This window comes from Pygocentrus nattereri, chromosome 22 (assembly GCF_015220715.1).
Source record: "Pygocentrus nattereri isolate fPygNat1 chromosome 22, fPygNat1.pri, whole genome shotgun sequence".
In the NCBI taxonomy this organism is placed as follows: Eukaryota; Metazoa; Chordata; class Actinopteri; order Characiformes; family Serrasalmidae; genus Pygocentrus; species Pygocentrus nattereri.
In genome coordinates this window covers 21,124,934-21,132,938 of record NC_051232.1, presented here as the reverse complement: position 1 = coordinate 21,132,938, position 8,005 = coordinate 21,124,934, and the positions used below count along the sequence as shown (strand labels likewise).

General features: G+C 38.5%; 1 protein-coding gene across 5 annotated transcripts in view; it reads left to right on the top strand.

The window, feature by feature from the left end:
* The window catches only part of elavl2 (ELAV like neuron-specific RNA binding protein 2), a 44,936-nt gene that overhangs the window by 253 nt on the left and 36,678 nt on the right, over positions 1–8,005 (top strand). For 2 of the 5 annotated variants that reach the window (XM_017719288.2, XM_017719286.2), the window contains exon 1: positions 1–203. This exon is cut by the window's left edge and continues 253 nt beyond it. The exons of 2 other annotated variants lie outside the window; for them this stretch is intronic. The gene's annotated coding sequence lies outside the window, so the exon portion shown is untranslated. Of the gene's footprint in view, positions 204–2,718; positions 2,814–8,005 lie in introns of those variants that run through there. One more of the 5 variants, XM_017719287.2, reaches the window with a different exon arrangement.

The window sequence follows — 8,005 nt, the reverse complement described above, 5'->3', positions numbered from 1 at the left end:
TCCTATGTCTTTCGTTTTTCAATAAACGTTTCGTTTGCGTTTGTGAATTGTTTGGTTCTTTTTCTAAGCAGAACGAGCAGAACTGTATTTTTTATTTTTTAATTTTTTTATTTTCACTATTTTGTATGAACCCTGTCTCGGTGTGTTGGTTGTAAGGCATATTTCGCGTGTGGGACAACCTTAACTTTGCCTGTAGAGAGACGGTAAGACATTTTAATTTTTTACGTTTTTTAAATTCAGTGCTGCAAACGTTCAGCTCGGCTGCGTCTCATCGTTTACGCTTTTTGCATGGTGTGCCTATTGCAGTCTATGAGTCCGTGTTAAAGCTGTTTTTCTTGACTCGCGTCCTCTGAAGGGATGTAATCCCATTTAAAACGTGGCTGTGGACGTATTTGCCATCCCTGCTCAGGACACTGCAGCTCTGCAGCTCTTTATTGTCCCTTATTAGCCTCATAATTTCACTCACCGGCAATTAAAACCAGCCTAGACAAACACTGTCTGGTTTCAGTGTCCATGCTATCTTAAGACTGGATCCTACCACACTTTTATACATGTAGCATACGTATCCTGAGCAAGTGCTTGTTTCGCTGGTCAGAGCTTTGTCTTGTTGGATCATTTTGGTCATTTAAACTGAAAGGTCACAACCTGCCAAAGACTTTCTATATAGCCTATTCCTCTATAACTGGGATATGTCTTGATGCTCACTTTCAAATGTAAAGCTTCTAAAACAGTTCTTGGCTTGGACGTTCGGTTCTAGGAAACCTTAAAGAAATGTTTTTCACACTCGCACATGTCGTTTACAAAAAACGGTTCTTCGGTGAGCCATCTACCGAGCGGCTCTTTGGGGGAACCAAAAGTGGTTCTTCTGTGACATTGCTCAAAAGATCCTTTTTTGGAACCATCTTAAAGTGTATGGTGGATAGTTATGGATAATTCCTTTTGAAACCTTTTCAAGAGTGCGTGGCAGACTGTAGAGTGTACAATGGACAATTCCTCCTTCGGAACCTTTTAAGAGTGTACATTAGAACCTTTTGGAACCATCAAAGAGTGTATGTTGAATAACATGCTTATTTCTGCAACCTTTTAAGATTAGATCATAAGACTACTGCTGGAACCTTTTAAGCGTGTGTGTTGTATAATGGAACCTTTCTAGGAACCTTACAGGAGTATATGTTGGATAATGGAACCTTACAAGCATTAACACTGGATAAACAAACTTCTTTTTTGGGGTGACCATTGGATACAGAAGAGCTTTTGGAACCTGTTAAGGGTGTACATTGGATGATAGAACCTTTCTAAAAACATATGTTAGATACCGGAACATATAAGGAACAATTTAAGAGTATACATTGGATAAAAGAACTTCTTTCGGGAAACTTATGAAGGTGTATGTTGAATAATAGGACCTTGGAACCCTTTAAGAGGGTAGGCTGTATAATAGAACCTTATTTGGAAGCCTTTAATACCATATATTGGATAATAGAACCCCCTTTTGGAACATTTTAAGAATATTGGACACTTTGTCTTTTACCATTTTTCACTTGTATGGGTGCTGAAATGTTTGCCTTGATGGTGTAAAGGCTGTTTCCCATGAGACGTCAATGAAACTGAATGAAGAACTCGAGCGACTGTTAATTTATTAAAACAGGAATTATCATTTTCATTTGGCTTTTCTAGATCATTTTCGTTTGAACATTCTTCAGAGCCCTTACAGTCCACAATCTGATGGTTATTGTAGTCTAGTGTAAAATAACCTGAGGCGAATGTACTCGGGTGATTTGAATGATATCAATTGGCCACAGTTAGAATATCACTGTTTTGTTTTTAGGCCCTCAATGTAGGAAATGTAAGTCAGCCCATTTTTTTCCTGAAATAATTGCATATGTGTATATTATGTCGGCAAGACCAACTGTAGCAAGTTATCTGAGGTTTTATGAGTAATGGGAAGTCTGAAATGGGACTATTATGGCCTGCTTTGTCTCACAGCACCCTGCATGTATCCCCCATCCCCAAAACATGGATGGATTTTACTCAAAATCTGTCTCTGGCCAAAATGTTTATCTCAGGACTAACATAAAACAATATTTCATGTAATAACTTTATGTAAGGGAGCTTGTAGAGGTGGACGTCTGGCTCCTATCGCCACCAACATTTGTGACTCTGAGCTTCTCTAGAGCACAGCATTTCCCACCAAACCACTTATGCAGAAATTTGGAAAGATTGTTGGAATTCCCCTTCAACGCATTGGGGTTCCATTTCTGAAGTGGGATGTCCAATGTAAGTGGAACAAAAAAGGCATTCGTGATCATTAATGATGAGAAATGGTCATTTTAAAAACGGTGACGTGAATAAACAGGATAAATAGAACACACAGGAAACTGATTGGATACCCTTTGGCCTTTTGAGCTGTGAGCACGATTAAGAATAAGTTTATGATTATAAAACGTGCGTTTAAACTCTTTAGTCTCTGCTCAGGTGCCACCATTTCGTTTCAAACTGGGCGTTTAAACCAAGCGCCTTCATCCTTTTCAGCGAAGGGGCTTAAATCAACGGGATTAGGTACAGCTGAGGTAAAATAGCTGCTCCGCAATGTCCCGCCCACTTTATATCGCCTGTCAAACCAATTGTCCAATCATCAAGAACGGAACTGGATTGGGCTCCTCTGATTGGCTCGTCGGCCTGCCAGTTTATTTTAGGGCCTCTTGGATTTCCCGCCGCTGCTCTTAGCATTAGCTCCGACTGAACGACGTGGCTAAGAGTTTACGGACCTACATTTATAAAAAGATCATTTTAAGCTGTGTTTATTGATTAAGGTAAGAACGGCGACGGCGTAAACTTGTGGAAGGATATGTTGTGTGCGCGAACGGGGCGCTGCTTTGTTTAAATGTTCCCCTGTCTTTATGTTTGGAGTCGGTTTGTGTGAGTTCACGTTCGTTGAGGTCGTTCGGCGTCGTTAACGGTTCCGTTTTCAGACGCCGTCAATTAGTGAAAATCAGCGGATTTTGTAATTCATCTAGCTTGATTAATTCAAATTTTAGCCAAAATTGAGTTGCTGTTTAAATTCACTAAACATTTTATTTTCGGTCTTGGCTAAATGATAAATTTAAGTTTTTTTTTTAACGGTGGATGGTCACTGGCTAGCTAACATTAGCAAACCTAGGTTAGCTAGCTTAGTTAGCTCAGCCGCGGTTGTTGGCCTGTTATTTTTGCGGTTGAATGGCGTTAAAGGCGGTGGCTGACGTGTGTGTGGTCAGTTCAAATGAATTGAGGTGGCTGATGTGAACCAGCGTTAAACACATGGAGTGAACTGTTATTCTTCCTCCATGCTAAAATGTTAATTTCACTGTTTTTAGGCGCCCGGTTACAGAAGTCCAGTCACTTTAACTCAATACGGTTTAAAACGCCGGTGACGTCAATGTCTGAAATGTAGTTCATTTGGTCTTTTCCCTGAACTTGTATGAACAAAAGTCTCAAATGACCAAAATATTGAAGCCATTTGGCTAGAATGATTTATTTTAGGGTTAAAGGGGATTTCCACTGATTTTTCAGAATTTGTCCATGCTTTATGTAATGCGATATAAAGTCAAAGTGATGTGATAAATTCATTTGTAGAGAAACTTACCAGCGTAGTGGGCATGACTGGAACCGTTGAGCCTGGTGTTTGCAATGCAAGTAAAGACATTATCTACTGTTCAAAACCACCAGTGAACTACTTTGGCAATTGCTTTTTCTTAGATTATTCATGTATCCCTCCACTGGAATGGATTAAAATACATTTTAGAGCGATGCTGTCTCAGCACTACTATAAGACAGTGTTTCACATGTCAGGCATCCTATTCATGATGTCTAATAACCTTTGAGGGAGTTTTTGGAGGTGGCTGTGTAGTTCCTAATCACCACTGCTGTGAAGAATTTGGACTCCCAAGTTTCACACGTCACACAAAACCGCTAAATATCCATTTAATCATGTGGATATTTTGAAACATTGCCGTAGTTCCCCTTTCAGTAATAGAAGTAATCATTACATGGGGTATATCCAGCCAGCAAGGCAGAGGAACTTTTTATTTTTATTTTTTATTTATATAGTAGGAGTTCAGTATTAAACTTAAACGAACCCACGCTTGGTTGTTCTGCTGCGGTGGTGTCTGTTTATAGTCTGGTGATTTCTTCATTGGCTCTAGTGTAACAGTGCAATGCCTCTGGGGAGGTTATGGCTTTTCTAAGAGTGAAGCCTCAATGCAAGGAGCCAAATTGCTGTCCTGGAGGGCTGGAGTCGAGCATAATTTGGTGCTTTCTCAGCTCAAACTCCCCACATTCAGCTCAACTTCATTCCCAGGTGGTTGGTTTTTTTTATTTTTTATTTATTTTTTTTTTATACAGTGTTACTCCTGTTGGAGTCCATTCCTTCAGTACCTGCAGTTTGGTCACCTCACCATACTGTCCCCCATCGCTCCTTTAACACATGGAGATATTTTCAGTCAGACTCATTAAGCTGTCCAGACTGTCCTTGGAGCTGAACGTAATGCAGATTATAATAACTTGATGTCTTTTATAGATGGGTATATTGCTGGTTGTGAGCATATTTGTGGTCATATTTAGGGTTGCACTGATCTAAGGACTCTGGGCTGTCATTTCAATTTTCATGTGTATACATTATCAATCACTAATTACATAAATGGCTCAGTGTGATGTATACACTGTACAGATGAGTTTAAGTTTTAGTATTTGAAATTTTTCTAGCATACTGTATAATAGGTCTGTATTATTAACTTGCTTTGGGTTTTAATTGCATTGAGCACATCTGCCAACTTTTTTTAATAGCCTTCCATATTTTAAACATACATTGCGGAGTACAAGAATACGTTTAGAATATTTACCAATGTAAGACATTTAGCCTTTTTATGTTGCGGTTTTCAGTTCTGAGGTCAAAGTTTGATTCAGCCTTTGATATTTTACATGTTATTCTGGACTCTTCAGTGCTCCGATTCTGTTCTACACAGACTGGTTTGTCTAAGGGGAATAAATTATCCAGCTGAACTTATAGCACCCAGAATTTATAAACTTTTGAGGGGGGCAAAAAAGCCTGTCATTTGAGTGTGGGCCTGTCTGTAGCATAAGCCCTGCTGCTGTCTGCATTGCTCTGTTAAGATGTCTAGTTTTGATCATTCATGAGAAATTGTAATTAAGACCCTCAGAAAAGAGTGAGGGGTGTTCTAAATTTTCACATGTAGGTAGTGGGACTAGATCTATCTGGATTATCACTGAAATGTAATGTCTGTAATTGCTTGTGCAGTAAAGACAAATAAAATGCTGACTAACACAGTAGCCCAGCATTGCATTAACACTGCTTTTCCAGAGTGCAGTAAAATCACAAAATATTGATTTTAAGTAATAGCAGTGTTATTGTATTGTCTCTCTTACTGATACATAGATCATAGCAAAACTGGTCTAGCAGTAACAGCAAGAAGATAACTGACAGCTTTTATTAATTTTATTTTTGTTGGGATAATTTTAAAGAGACTTCTTGGCATTAATCAAGGGTTGACATTGAGGTTCATGTGGTCAAGTTGAATTATTAGTAAATAGGTTTGTCTCTTCCAACTTATCAATCTCAAACTGAATATTGTTAGATGTATTACTAATGTTTACAAGCTTTGTACTTTTATGTTTTGGCTGTATTGGCCCACCCTCATCTAAAGCCAAGGTTGCTATTATCAATGTTGCCTGAGCACATCTGAAGATTTTTTTTTTTCAAATAAAAAAAGAATAAAATTTGATCATGAATTTAAAAAAAAAAAAAAAAAAAAACTTGGTGTCTGCTGTTAACTTAAGATCAATCGGAACAAGCTGTGGTGGTTTATCATGCCTAGCAGCCAAGTATGAGTGACTTAAAGTGCAGCACTGCTTATTTATTAGTGCTCCACCCATTTCCACTGTCTTTCTCTACATATACTAAGTGGCTAGTGTGTTGACCCCATTGATCAATCAGGCCTGTTTTTTTTTTTTTTTTTTTTTTTTTTTAAAGTTCATTAGTAGATCTTGCTTGACGGTTTCTAGGCTCAGCGCTACTTTTTTCCCCCCCTCCCCCTGTGCCCTCTGCTGGTGCTAAAATTGATTAGTGATGCCTGGGCATCCGTTATCAGTTACATCAGCATGTCTCAGTGAGGAGGAAATGACTCTTTGAGCTAATGCATCTACTGTACACTCTCCAGCTTCAGTATGAGTTATTACACCTCCTCTCCAGCCAAATGCACTTCAGCTGTTGGCTTACAGGCACTATTAAAACTAATATTGCCAATATTGTAAAAGCCACTTCATAGCAGCTCTGCAAATCAGTATTTTTAGTGCTTTTTGCTTAACGTAACCTGACTGCTGTAAATTTTTAGTTTTCAGTCAACTTAAAATACTTACATTTTGTGGGCATGTGCTTTTGTGCTGTTTTTAAAATTGGTTGTAAAGACACCATAGCGTTTTAAATGTCTGCATTGTGGAACTATTTTAAGGCAGAAAATGAAAACTTAGTGTCTGTGCTGCCACTGTTTTGACTGTATAATCCAGTCAGTCATCAAAATATGGTAAGAGGCTGTAACGCTTAGTTTTACTGGTGGCCATGCTGCTTGTGGTATAATGGCAGCTTTTATTAATTATACATAAAAAAAAACTATAAAATGGTCGTGTATAAGTCCATTCCAGAATATTCCATTATGCACAAACTGAACAGATTTTACTGTAGTATTAATTTCAAGCTTTAAAAAAATTAATTTTTAGTAAAGCACAGGAACATTTGAAAGACACTGTATGCATTGCCAGTGTTCAGTTGAGTTTGTTTGGCCTTTTTAAAATCTATGATTAGCTGGTTTGAGTATTGTTACTACTAATTGATAGTGGCAGTCCTAAATCGATATTTGGATTATGCAGTTGTAAGTTGAAGACTTATCTTATGATGTATTTTGGTCTAAATGGGTGTGAATTGGCTTTTGTAAAAGCAGACTCTGTGTAAATGTGAGGCCATATTTCCAAAGTACTCCTTGTGTGAGTTTAGTATTTTATGAGGAAGCCTGATGTCTGTTTGCCCAGTTGGCATAGGATGAATAAGATGATAGTGATGTTTTATGCATTGCTGTGTAATATTCCATACGCAATGCGTATGCCTAAGCGTAGTCTTACTGTAACTTTGTTTAACAGGCAGCTGGGCTTCTGTATTTCTATGGATGGGTTGAAGGTTCAAACTAGGAAAGTGTTAAAATGGTGCTGTTAGCTTGCTTTTACAATGCCTTGTTTGGTCCAGACCTTCAGACTTTTCAGACCAAAGGACCAAAATTTGGACCGATCGAAAGAGGCAGTCTGGTCCGGATCAAACTACTATTGTTTGGTTCCTTTTTTGGATGGTTCAGCCTTTCGGACCAGTCGTAAAAGGTTGACAGAATATCAACGATTAAATAGAAAAGGAAAAAGAACTGGAAGGGAAGTAAAATGAACCATGGTCGCATGTAGTGGGAGGAAACAAAATATTTAATGGATGTTAACTTTTCTCCATTCAAACGGAAAGGTCAGCTCGCCGAATTGGCAGAACTCCTACATCAGGCGCACACTCCTTTACAAACCAACCAGTGTAAATCATAGGGAGACACAGCTCACGTATGTGATGACGGGACATAGGTACATCATGCAAGGTTATTTAATGCAACGTGAAACCAAAACTAACTGGATCAAATGTAAACAATAACAAACATGATCCTCGATCTGGACTTTGAGGTGTGAGAACACCCATAATCTTCCAGCACTGCAGTAGACTCAAAGATTCAAATGCTCATTGATGTTACCACTTGAACATAATGCCCGTTATCAGAGGAGGCAGTGGGTTGCTTTTATAAATGCTGTATTGACAGTCTTTGAGGTTGTGGCATGGTGTTGAAATTGTCTTTGATTAGCCCTGGCAGTTGTAGTGAGATTTTTTTGATTTTGTATTTTTTAGACTTGTTGTGATTGGTGTTTTAAATGGCAC